General features: G+C 61.7%; 1 non-coding gene across 1 annotated transcript; it reads right to left on the bottom strand.

Moving 5' to 3' along the window:
* Positions 1–1,798: 1,798 nt before the first annotated feature.
* LOC142796081 (small subunit ribosomal RNA) lies at positions 1,799–3,613 on the bottom strand. Its single transcript, XR_012893532.1, has one exon. It is a non-coding gene; the product is annotated as a small subunit ribosomal RNA (ribosomal RNA).
* Between the last annotated feature and the right edge of the window lie 9,358 nt (positions 3,614–12,971).

Raw genomic sequence — 12,971 nt, 5'->3', positions numbered from 1 at the left:
TCCTGCAATTCACACCAAGTCTCGCAGCTGGCTGCGTTCTTCATCGACCCGAGAACCGAGTGATCCACCGCTTAGAGTCGTGAAAAAGTGTTTGTTCAATTCCGTACAGTCAAAACCAAACGTTTCTGGCACTCGGCCAAACAGTGGCCAAGAAGGGCGCTTTTCAGCGCACGCTTGGACTCCAAAACTCTGCCGCGCCTTTTTCGGCTGCCGCAAATCGAGCAAACGGTGTGTTTCGGACGGCGTTTCGCTTTCGCTACTTGCGAGTGCTTTCGTGGTCCACCCCTCTATAAATACTCGGGAGGCGTCGAAGCCGGTTCTCCAAGCCGGACCCGTAGGTATCGTTGTGTGCTCGCTCTCATTGGCCCGCCTAACCAGAAAATGCCTGCGGTACACCCATTTGGATAAGAGTGCACGCAGATGCGGGCCTCGACGGCTACACATTTCCTCGGGCGGCCGCCTCCCGGCCTCCGTGGAGCGCGGGATGCACGGTCCCATCGACAAGCCTCTCCCGTTTTTACCGTGGCGTCGCGGTTCACCACGGCAGGCGGGTCGGTCTCCTCCGCATAAAAAGGGGGACCCCCGCTTTTTGTTCCACGAAATCGCACAAGCTTTTTTCGCATCCACGGTTTGCCACCGCACACCAAAATGCCGATCCGGCTGCCTACTTTAGCCAACAGGTGGAGCCAGGCGCGCCGTACTTGCGCGGCACTTCCCACGTCCACCGAAGTCGGTGCCAAGGACCACTTTCGGCGCCGGAGCCGCGTACGAGCCTACTCGAGGCGGAAGAACGAAGCCAGCAAGGGCCTGGCCGCAAGTGCGTTCAATTGTCGGGACGTCCAAGTCCCTCGTTCTTCCGTGCTTCCTCTTTCGGCAAGTCGTTGCGGCACCTTCCCAAAGCGCGCAGACCCGCTAATCGCGACGAGCGCGACGTGGCCGTGCCGCCTTTCCCTCGGCAGCAAGCAAAACGCCTGGCAACGTCGACGCTCCCCTAACCGCGATCTCGCACCGTGTTTCGTGTGGCGAATTCAAAAGCCGGCCGGCGCTGCTGCAACCATTACGGTCGGTACGCATACGCCGCGGAGGGCGGGACGGTCATCGGAGCGTGCGGTTCCTCCATCGAGTACTGCGCACCTCGGCCGTCGCATCGCCGTGCCATGACCGGCCGCGCGTCAACGCGAACCGGTGCCAGCGAGATCCCTCGCCTGCAAGAACCGACCGGCAGCCTCCGTCACCCGAGGACGCGGAGGCGCTTGCCGCGGACGGCGGGACGGTATGCACTGGTGCACAGCGGACCCGTCACATCGCCAGTTCCTTGACCGACCGCCGACGCTTGTGCCGTTCCTCTCGTACTTGGCAGTCGCCGCGCGATTGTCGGGTCTCGTTCTTGCACGCTCGAACGGTCGGGAGGGCACTCGGCTGGCGTTTCGGGAACGCGCAGCCTCGCCTTCTACCGACGTAACCACGACTCGCCGTTCGCGCTCCGCCGCTCCTGTTTACAGTACTAGGCGGTCCCGCAGCGGTCGGGTCGCGCATTTCGAGCGCTTCGAGCCACGGTGCAGTGGCGGGTCGAAAGCCGACCTATGAGTGCGTTGCGCCGTTTGTACCCGCGTCCGCCACCTGGCCGACCGTCCAAGGTCGCGGTGTTGGCGTCCGCTGGGCGCAACAATTTGTCACGGGGTGCCGCTCCACATTCAGGCAGCCCCGTGGGGAAAAGCCGACCCCGCGTCCAAACGGGGTCAGCGGCAGAAAGTGTCGGGCGCAGACGCAGCTGAGGCGCTCACCCTTCACAATCCGTTAATGATCCTTCCGCAGGTTCACCTACGGAAACCTTGTTACGACTTTTACTTCCTCTAAATGATCAAGTTTGGTCATCTTTCCAACAGACCGGCGCAACCGAAAGGCCGCGCCGGACATCGGTCCGAAGACCTCACTAAATCATTCAATCGGTAGTAGCGACGGGCGGTGTGTACAAAGGGCAGGGACGTAATCAACGCGAGCTTATGACTCGCGCTTACTGGGAATTCCTCGTTCAAGGGGAACAATTGCAAGCCCCTATCCCAATCACGAAAGAAGTTCCACGGGTTACCCAGTCTTTTCAGACAGGGATAAAGACACGCTGCTTCCTTCAGTGTAGCGCGCGTGCGGCCCCGGACATCTAAGGGCATCACAGACCTGTTATTGCTCTGTTTCGTGCGGCTAGGAGCCGCTTGTCCCTCTAAGAAGGTTGTAAGGTGCTGGGAACCCCGCACCTATTTAATAGGCTAGAGTCTCGTTCGTTATCGGAATTAACCAGACAAATCGCTCCACCAACTAAGAACGGCCATGCACCACCATCCACCGAATCAAGAAAGAGCTCTCAATCTGTCAATCCTCCCAGTGTCCGGGCCGGGTAAGTTTTCCCGTGTTGAGTCAAATTAAGCCGCAGGCTCCACTCCTGGTGGTGCCCTTCCGTCAATTCCTTTAAGTTTCAGCTTTGCAACCATACTTCCCCCGGAACCCAAATACTTTGGTTTCCCGGAAGCTGCCCGCCGAGTCATTTGAGTAACTCAGGCGGATCGCTGGTTGGCATCGTTTATGGTCAGAACTAGGGCGGTATCTGATCGCCTTCGAACCTCTGACTTTCGTTCTTGATCAATGAAAACATTCTTGGCAAATGCTTTCGCAGTAGTTCGTCTTGCGACGGTCCAAGAATTTCACCTCTAGCGCCGCAATACGAATGCCCCCGTCCGTCCCTCTTAATCATTACCTCGTATTCCAAAAACCAACAGAACAGAAACGAGGTCTTGTTCTATTATTCCATGCAAGTTTATTCAGGCGACTCGCCTGCGTTGAGCACTCTAATTTTTTCAAAGTAAAAGCACCGGCCATCTCGAGGCACACAATGAAGTGCACCAAGAAAGAACCGGCATGATGTTCAGTCCGAGCCGTCGCATCGGGTAGATGCACTACTCGTCTGGAACTGAGATCCAACTACGAGCTTTTTAACCGCAGCAGCTTTAGTATACGCTATTGGAGCTGGAATTACCGCGGCTGCTGGCACCAGACTTGCCCTCCAATTGATCCTCGTTAAAGGATTTAGAGTGTACTCATTTCAATTACGGGGCCTCAAAAGAGTCCCGTATTGTTATTTTTCGTCACTACCTCCCCGTGCCGGGAGTGGGTAATTTGCGCGCCTGCTGCCTTCCTTGGATGTGGTAGCCGTTTCTCAGGCTCCCTCTCCGGAATCGAACCCTGATTCTCCGTTACCCGTAACAACCATGGTAAGCAAGTAACCTACCATCGAAAGTTGATAAGGCAGACACTTGAAAGAAACGTCGCCGGCTCGTGGCCATGCGATCAGCACAAAGTTATCCAGAGTCACCACACAATACGGGCCGAAACCCGATCGATCTTGGTCTAATAAAAGCACCCGTTACCCAAAGGGCTCCAGGCTCACTGCATGTATTAGCTCTAGAATTGCCACAGTTATCCAAGTAGGAAGAAACGATCTAAGGAACCATAACTGATTTAATGAGCCATTCGCGGTTTCGCCTTATTTCGGCATGTACTTAGACATGCATGGCTTAATCTTTGAGACAAGCATATGATTACTGGCAGGATCAACCAGGTAATCGTTCGACTGCGCGTCCGTCCTCGCCTTCGGCGGGCCGGACGCAGTCTGTGTGCGGCGGAGGCCACCTTCAGGCGCCCCAACACGCTTATTTTGCACTCCGAGATGACGGCGTTCGAGCTCGCTACGGCACAACCTTCCCGAAAGACGAGTGGGAGCCGTGCGGCAAGAAGCACGTTCATGCTCGCTCTTTTTCGTTGCATCGACTCGGTCGCGCCGTGCGGGTTGCCCAAGCCCGCTGCACTGTCGGTGGACCGGCCGGAACTAGCAACGGAGCCGAGACTGCAAAGCCGCCAGACGACGGGTCACGCCCGCGTCTTCGGCGCTTTCGCATCTGAATCGCCCGAGGACGACACGGAACACACCTCGATATCGTGGTAAAACGGCACCGTCCGACAACCAGCCCCTAACGCATCAAGCGGATGAGGCTGCAGACGACTGCCGTGGATTCCCCTGGAGCAGACCCGAGGACACGCTTGACGAGGCCGAAGCCCGCCGCATATCAGACACCCGGTCGCTTTCGCGTACGCCGCTCACGAGAACCCCCACATAATAGCAGCGATAAGTACCCAGACCTCCTTGGGCACTAATACGAGCGTACTCGAGAAAATTTCACCGCGGGTGTGCCCCGAAACGTGTGGCACGTTGAGCGTGCCACAAGTCTACGTCGCTCTCAAACCCGCCGAGGTCGTAGAATTTGCGACCCTACTCACGAAATTCCCACCGAGGATACGGCCGCAAACGTACCGCACCTTGGGTAGGCCACGAGTTTGTGCAACACTACGCTGACGGCACAGCACCGAGGTCGTGCGCGCACGCACGGGAAAATTCCGCCGCGGTTTCTGCCGAAAACGTGAGGCACCACGACTCTCCGCAAGTTCGCGTCGACTGCGAAAGACCGAAGTCGTGAACGACGTGTCCGCTACTCGCCGCCGACACGCTGGACACCAAACGTACAACGACTCGACGGCGTAGTAGAGGCCCACGACGCGGTTTTCCTTAACGACGTCTCGGCGTGGCACCGACAGGTTAGAACGGCCGACCAACGTTCCCTGTCCGCCGTTCGGCTCAGTCGAAGGGCTCGGCGACTTCGGCAACGCTGCGAAGCCGCACGGTGACGCACGCCATGTCCCCATTTTTTTTTTTTTTCTTTCTGCGTCTGCCGGGGTGCCCCTATAATAGCAGCGATAAGCACCCAGACCGCCGTGGGTCGCTCGCCCCGGCTGACGTGGTTTTTCGTACTCCTGCGGCGGTCGCCGTCAAGCACGTCCAAATACGCTACTTTCGTGGGCGCATTCACGCTCTTTCGCTTCGCCGGAGTGCCAGCACTCACTCTGCCAAAAACGGCGAACATCCGAGCGGCGGTTCCCACTTTTGCGTCGGCGTCGCAAACCCCGCCCCGGCAGACGAGGTTTGCCGTACTCGTGCGACGGTGGCCGGCGGGCACGTCGAAAGACGCCGATATCGTGCGCGAATTGGCGCACCTTGGCTTCACCGGAGTGCCGCCACTGACTCCTCCAAAAACGGCGAAGATCCGAGCGGCGCTTCCCACTTTCGCATCGGCGTCCCGAACTCCGCCCCGGCTGACGCGGTTTACCGTACTCGTGCGACGGTCGCCGGCGAGCACGTGGAAAGACGCCGATATCGTGCCCGAATCGGCTCCGTTCGGCTTCGCCGGAGTGCCAGCACTGGCTCGGCGAAAGACGACGAACATCCGAGCGACGGTTCTCACTATTGCGTACGCGTCGCAAACCCCGCCCCGGCAGACGCACTTTGCCGTACTCGTGCGACGGTCGCCGGCGAGCACGTAGAAAGACGCCGATATCGTGCCGGAATCGGCCCCGTTTGGCTTCGCCGGAGTGCCAGCACTCACTCGGCCACAAACGGCGAACATCCGAGCGGCGGTTCCCACTTAGCCGTCGGCGTCCCGAACTCCGCCCCGGCAGACGCGGTTGCCGAGCTCGTGCGACTAGCGACCGCGAAGCCGTCTCGCGACGCCGCTTTCGTGCGCGGCTCCCACTGCGACCTGGGTCACCCGAGGTCGACGAGCAAGAAAGAATGTCGAAAAAAAATTTTTTTTTTTTTTGCGTCTGCCGGGGTGCCCCTATAATAGCAGCGATAAGCACCCAGACCGCCATGGGTCGCTCGCCCCGGCTGACGTGGTTTTTCGTTTTCCTGCGGTGGTCGTCGTCAAGCACGTCCAAACACGCCACTTTCGTGGGCGCATTCGCGCTCTTTCGCTTCGCCGGAGTGCCAGCACTCACTCTGCCAAAAACGGCGAACATCCTAGTGGCGGTTCCCACTTTTGCGTCGGCGTCGCCAACCCCGCCCCGGCATACGCGGTTTGCCGTACTCGTGCGGCGGTGGCCGGCGGGCACGTCGAAAGACACCGATATCGTGCGCGAGTCGATGCTTCTTGGTCTCGCAGGAGGGCCGCCACTCACTCCTGCAAAAACGGCGAAGATCCGAGCGGCGCTTCCCACTTTTTCGTCGGCATCGCAAACCTCGCCCCGGCAGACGCGCTTTGCCGTACTCGTGCGACGGTCGCCGGCGAGCACGTCGAAATACGCCGATATCGTGCCCGAATCGGCCCCGTTTCGCTTCGCCGGAGTGCCAGCACTCACTCGGCCAAAAACGGCGAACATCCGAGCAGCGGTACCCACTTAGCCGTCGGCATCCCGAACTCCGCGCCGGCTGACGCGGTTGCCGAGCTCGTGCGACTAGCGACCGCGAACGCGTCTCGCGACGCCGCTTTCGTGCGCGGCTCCCATTGCGACCTGGGTTACCCGAGCTCGACCAGCAAAAAAGAAGGTCGAAAAAAAATTTTTTTTTTCTGCGTCTGCCGGGGTGCCCCTATAATAGCAGCGATAAGCACCCAGACCGCCGTGGGTCGCTCGCCCCGGCTGACGTGGTTTTTCGTACTCCTGCAGCGGTCGCCGTCAAGCACGTCCAAATACGCCACTTTCGTGGGCGCTTTCGCGCTCTTTCGCGTCGCCGGTGTGCCAGCACTCACTCTGCCAAAAACGGCGAACATCCTAGTGGCGGTTCCCACTTTTGCGTCGGCGTCGCCAACCCCGCCCCGGCATACGCGGTTTGCCGTACTCGTGCGGCGGTGGCCGGCGGGCACGTCGAAAGACACCGATATCGTGCGCGAGTCGATGCTTCTTGGTCTCGCAGGAGGGCCGCCACTCACTCCTGCAAAAACGGCGAAGATCCGAGCGGCGCTTCCCACTTTTTCGTCGGCATCGCAAACCTCGCCCCGGCAGACGCGCTTTGCCGTACTCGTGCGACGGTCGCCGGCGAGCACGTCGAAATACGCCGATATCGTGCCCGAATCGGCCCCGTTTCGCTTCGCCGGAGTGCCAGCACTCACTCGGCCAAAAACGGCGAACATCCGAGCAGCGGTACCCACTTAGCCGTCGGCATCCCGAACTCCGCGCCGGCTGACGCGGTTGCCGAGCTCGTGCGACTAGCGACCGCGAACGCGTCTCGCGACGCCGCTTTCGTGCGCGGCTCCCATTGCGACCTGGGTTACCCGAGCTCGACCAGCAAAAAAGAAGGTCGAAAAAAAATTTTTTTTTTCTGCGTCTGCCGGGGTGCCCCTATAATAGCAGCGATAAGCACCCAGACCGCCGTGGGTCGCTCGCCCCGGCTGACGTGGTTTTTCGTACTCCTGCAGCGGTCGCCGTCAAGCACGTCCAAATACGCCACTTTCGTGGGCGCTTTCGCGCTCTTTCGCGTCGCCGGTGTGCCAGCACTCACTCTGCCAAAAACGGCCAACATCCGAGCGGCGGTTCCCACTTTTGCGTCGGCGTCGTAAACCCCGCCCCGGCAGACGCGGTTTGCCCTACTCGTTCGACGGTCGCCGGCGAGCGCGTCGAAAGACGCCGATATCGTGCGCTAATTGGCGCTCCTTGGCTTCTCCGGAGTGCCGCCACTCACTCCTCCAAAAACGGCGAAGATCCGAGCGGCGTTCTCCACTTTCGCATCGGCGTCCCGAACTCCGCCCGGGCTGACGCGGTTTACCGTACTCGTGCGACGGTCGCCGCCGGGCACGTCGAAAGACGCCGATATCGTGCCGTAATCGGCCCCGTTTGGCTTCGCCCGAGTGCCAGCACTCACTCGGCCAAAAACGGCGAACATCCGAGCAGCGTTTCCCACTTTCGCATCGGCGTCCCGAAGCCCGCCCCGGCAGACGCGGTTTGCCCTACTCGAGCGACGGTCGCCGGCGATCACGTCGAAAGGCGCCGAATTCGTGCACGAATCGATGCTTCTTGGTCTCGCAGGAGGGCCGCCACTCACTCCTGCAAAAACGGCGAAGATCCGAGTTGCGCTTCCCACTTTTTCGTCGGCGTCCCGAACTACGCCCCGGCTGACGCGGTTTACCGTACTCGTGCGACGGTCGCCGGCGGGCACTTCAAAATACGCCGATTTCGTGGGCGCATTCACGCTGTTTCGCTTCCCCGGAGTGCCAACACTCACTCTGCCGAAAGCGGCGATCATCCGAGCGGCGGTTCCCACTTTTGCGTCGGCTTCGCAAACGGCGCCCCGGCAGACGCGCTCGTGCGACGTACTCGTGCGACGGTCGCCGGCGAGCACGTCGAAAGACGCCGATATCGTGCTCGAATCGACCCCGTTTCGCTTCGCCGGAGTGCTGCCAGTCACGGCGCAGAAAACGGCGAACAAGTGTTTTTTTTTTTTTTCCTAGAATTTGTGTTATAGAAGGCACATTTGATATCGGACGATAATTTTCAACTTTATCACGCGCACCGATTTTCGTGTAGAGGTTTGCAAGTTTATGGGAATTTCTCCACTTGGAATAATGCGATTTAGTAGTACTACGAGAACTTCATGGATGTACTCAAGGGTACGGGGCAAGTCAGTTACGTCAACACCTGCAGATTTTTTACACTTCAAACTGAAAATTGTTGGTTGTGAGTCCTCGTGTGATATTAAAGGCCGATTCGCTAACACATAGAACAAAGAAAGAAAGGAAGAAAAAACGCCCGCGCTCGCTCAAGAAACCTGGGTTCGCAACAAGTGGCAACAACAAGCAACCGAGCGAGTGCGCCAAAACCCGTGGCGGCCGAACAAACGCGAAGTCCCAACCGCGTCAGCCGGGGCGGCACGGGACAGGAAAAATCACTTCAGCCGGGGCGGCGGGGCACCGAATAAACCTCGTCACCTCGTCGCAGGATAAAAGAGGAAACAAAAAGTCTAAACAGCGTCTGCTGGAGCGAATGCGTAATAAAACAACAACAACAACAAAAAAAAAACACCCGCGCTCAAGAAGTCTGCAATCCTCACAAAAGGCGACTGTGACCGAGCAGCGTCAGCCGGGGCCGTGCGGAAACGGAAAAACCGCGACTACCGGGGCGTCGAGGCACCGAAAAATCCACTTCAGCCGCGGCGAAAAAAAAAAACAAAAAGAAAGACGGAGGGGGGGGGGGGAACCACGTCTGCCGGGGCGAAGGAAAAAAAAAAACGCGTCTGCCGGGGCGAGCCCGGGTGCGGCACCACCGGGAAAACTGTGGCAAACAGACATGGCGATCGAGTGAGTGGGCCGCCAGCCAGGCTCAGCCAAAAAGTGCAAAGTCCGAACTGCGTCAGCCGGGGCGGCAAAAACCGCGTCAGCCGGGGCGGCGCAAAAAACCGCGTCTGCCGGGGCGGCACGAAACCGCGTCAGCCGGGGCGGGGCGAAAACTGCGTCAGCCGGGGCGAAAAGAAAAAAAAAAAACGCGTCTGCCGGGGCAAGCCCGGGTGCGGCACCACCGGGAAAACTGTGGCAAACAGACATGGCGATCGAGTGAGTGGGCCGCCAGCCAGGCACAGCCGAAAAGTGCAAAGTCCGAACCGTGTCAGCCGGGGCGACGCAAAAACCGCGTCAGCCGGGGCGGCGCGAAAACCGCGTCAGCCGGGGCGGCACGAAACCGCGTCAGCCGGGGCGGCGCGAAAACTGCGTCAGCCGGGGCGGCGCGAAAACCTCGTCAGCCGGGGCGAGCGAAAAGGGGGGGGGGGGGAACCACGTCTGCCGGGGCGAAAGAAAAAAAAAACGCGTCTGCCGGGGCGAGCCCGGGTGCGGCACCACCGGGAAGACTGTGGCAAACAGACATGGCGATCGAGTGAGTGGGCCGCCAGCCAGGCTCAGCCCAAAAAGTGCCAAGTCCGAACTGCGTCAGCCGGGGCGGCAAAAACCGCGTCAGCCGGGGCGGCGCGAAAACCGCGTCTGCCGGGGCGGCGCGAAAACTGCGTCAGCCGGGGCGAGCCCGGGTGCGGCACCACCGGGAAAACTGTGGCTAACAGACATGGCGATCGAGTGAGTGGGCCACCAGCCAGGCTCAGCCAAAAAGTGCCAAGTCCGAACTGCGTCAGCCGGGGCGGCAAAAACCGCGTCAGCCGGGGCGGCGCAAAAAAACCGCGTCTGCCGGGGCGGCACGAAACCGCGTCAGCCGGGGCGGCGCGAAAACTGCGTCAGCCGGGGCGAAAGAAAAAAAAAAACGCGTCTGCCGGGGCGAGCCCGGGTGCGGCACCACCGGGAAAACTGTGGCAAACAGACATGGCGATCGAGTGAGTGGGCCGCCAGCCAGGCACAGCCGAAAAGTGCTAAGTCCGAACTGCGTCTGCCGGGGCGGCACGAAACCGCGTCAGCCGGGGCGGCGCGAAAACCGCGTCTGCCGGGGCGGCACGAAACCGCGTCAGCCGGGGCGGCGCGAAAACTGCGTCAGCCGGGGCGAGCCCGGGTGCGGCACCACCGGGAAAACTGTGGCAAACAGACATGGCGATCGAGTGAGTGGGCCGCCAGCCAGGCACAGCCGAAAAGTGCTAAGTCCGAACTGCGTCTGCCGGGGCGGCACGAAACCGCGTCAGCCGGGGCGGCGCGAAAACCGCGTCTGCCGGGGCGGCACGAAACCGCGTCAGCCGGGGCGGCGCGAAAACTGCGTCAGCCGGGGCGAGCCCGGGTGCGGCACCACCGGGAAAACTGTGGCAAACAGACATGGCGATCGAGTGAGTGGGCCGCCAGCCAGGCACAGCCGAAAAGTGCTAAGTCCGAACTGCGTCAGCCGGGGCGGCAAAAACCGCGTCAGCCGGGGCGGCGCAAAAAACCGCGTCTGCCGGGGCGGCACGAAACCGCGTCAGCCGGGGCGGCGCGAAAACTGCGTCAGCCGGGGCGAAAGAAAAAAAAAAAACGCGTCTGCCGGGGCGAGCCCGGGTGCGGCACCACCGGGAAAACTGTGGCAAACAGACATGGCGATCGAGTGAGTGGGCCGCCAGCCAGGCACAGCCGAAAAGTGCTAAGTCCGAACTGCGTCTGCCGGGGCGGCACGAAACCGCGTCAGCCGGGGCGGCGCGAAAACCGCGTCTGCCGGGGCGGCACGAAACCGCGTCAGCCGGGGCGGCGCGAAAACTGCGTCAGCCGGGGCGAGCCCGGGTGCGGCACCACCGGGAAAACTGTGGCAAACAGACATGGCGATCGAGTGAGTGGGCCGCCAGCCAGGCACAGCCGAAAAGTGCTAAGTCCGAACTGCGTCTGCCGGGGCGGCACGAAACCGCGTCAGCCGGGGCGGCGCGAAAACCGCGTCTGCCGGGGCGGCGCGAAAACTGCGTCAGCCGGGGCGAGCCCGGGTGCGGCACCACCGGGAAAACTGTGGCAAACAGACATGGCGATCGAGTGAGTGGGCCGCCAGCCAGGCACAGCCGAAAAGTGCAAAGTCCGAACCGTGTCAGCCGGGGCGACGCAAAAACCGCGTCAGCCGGGGCGGCGCGAAAACCGCGTCAGCCGGGGCGGCACGAAACCGCGTCAGCCGGGGCGGCGCGAAAACTGCGTCAGCCGGGGCGGCGCGAAAACCTCGTCAGCCGGGGCGAGCGAAAAGGGGGGGGGGGGAACCACGTCTGCCGGGGCGAAAGAAAAAAAAAACGCGTCTGCCGGGGCGAGCCCGGGTGCGGCACCACCGGGAAGACTGTGGCAAACAGACATGGCGATCGAGTGAGTGGGCCGCCAGCCAGGCTCAGCCCAAAAAGTGCCAAGTCCGAACTGCGTCAGCCGGGGCGGCAAAAACCGCGTCAGCCGGGGCGGCGCGAAAACCGCGTCTGCCGGGGCGGCGCGAAAACTGCGTCAGCCGGGGCGAGCCCGGGTGCGGCACCACCGGGAAAACTGTGGCTAACAGACATGGCGATCGAGTGAGTGGGCCACCAGCCAGGCTCAGCCAAAAAGTGCCAAGTCCGAACTGCGTCAGCCGGGGCGGCAAAAACCGCGTCAGCCGGGGCGGCGCAAAAAAACCGCGTCTGCCGGGGCGGCACGAAACCGCGTCAGCCGGGGCGGCGCGAAAACTGCGTCAGCCGGGGCGAAAGAAAAAAAAAAACGCGTCTGCCGGGGCGAGCCCGGGTGCGGCACCACCGGGAAAACTGTGGCAAACAGACATGGCGATCGAGTGAGTGGGCCGCCAGCCAGGCACAGCCGAAAAGTGCTAAGTCCGAACTGCGTCTGCCGGGGCGGCACGAAACCGCGTCAGCCGGGGCGGCGCGAAAACCGCGTCTGCCGGGGCGGCACGAAACCGCGTCAGCCGGGGCGGCGCGAAAACTGCGTCAGCCGGGGCGAGCCCGGGTGCGGCACCACCGGGAAAACTGTGGCAAACAGACATGGCGATCGAGTGAGTGGGCCGCCAGCCAGGCACAGCCGAAAAGTGCTAAGTCCGAACTGCGTCTGCCGGGGCGGCACGAAACCGCGTCAGCCGGGGCGGCGCGAAAACCGCGTCTGCCGGGGCGGCACGAAACCGCGTCAGCCGGGGCGGCGCGAAAACTGCGTCAGCCGGGGCGAGCCCGGGTGCGGCACCACCGGGAAAACTGTGGCAAACAGACATGGCGATCGAGTGAGTGGGCCGCCAGCCAGGCACAGCCGAAAAGTGCTAAGTCCGAACTGCGTCAGCCGGGGCGGCAAAAACCGCGTCAGCCGGGGCGGCGCAAAAAACCGCGTCTGCCGGGGCGGCACGAAACCGCGTCAGCCGGGGCGGCGCGAAAACTGCGTCAGCCGGGGCGAAAGAAAAAAAAAAACGCGTCTGCCGGGGCGAGCCCGGGTGCGGCACCACCGGGAAAACTGTGGCAAACAGACATGGCGATCGAGTGAGTGGGCCGCCAGCCAGGCACAGCCGAAAAGTGCTAAGTCCGAACTGCGTCTGCCGGGGCGGCACGAAACCGCGTCAGCCGGGGCGGCGCGAAAACCGCGTCTGCCGGGGCGGCACGAAACCGCGTCAGCCGGGGCGGCGCGAAAACTGCGTCAGCCGGGGCGAGCCCGGGTGCGGCACCACCGGGAAAACTGTGGCAAACAGACATGGCGATTGAGTGAGTGGGCCGCCAGCCAGGC

This window comes from Rhipicephalus microplus, unplaced genomic scaffold (genome assembly GCF_043290135.1).
Source record: "Rhipicephalus microplus isolate Deutch F79 unplaced genomic scaffold, USDA_Rmic scaffold_1082, whole genome shotgun sequence".
NCBI classification, from domain to species: Eukaryota; Metazoa; Arthropoda; class Arachnida; order Ixodida; family Ixodidae; genus Rhipicephalus; species Rhipicephalus microplus.
Note: the sequence above shows the minus strand (reverse complement) of the source record. Positions and strands in the feature narration are given on the sequence as shown.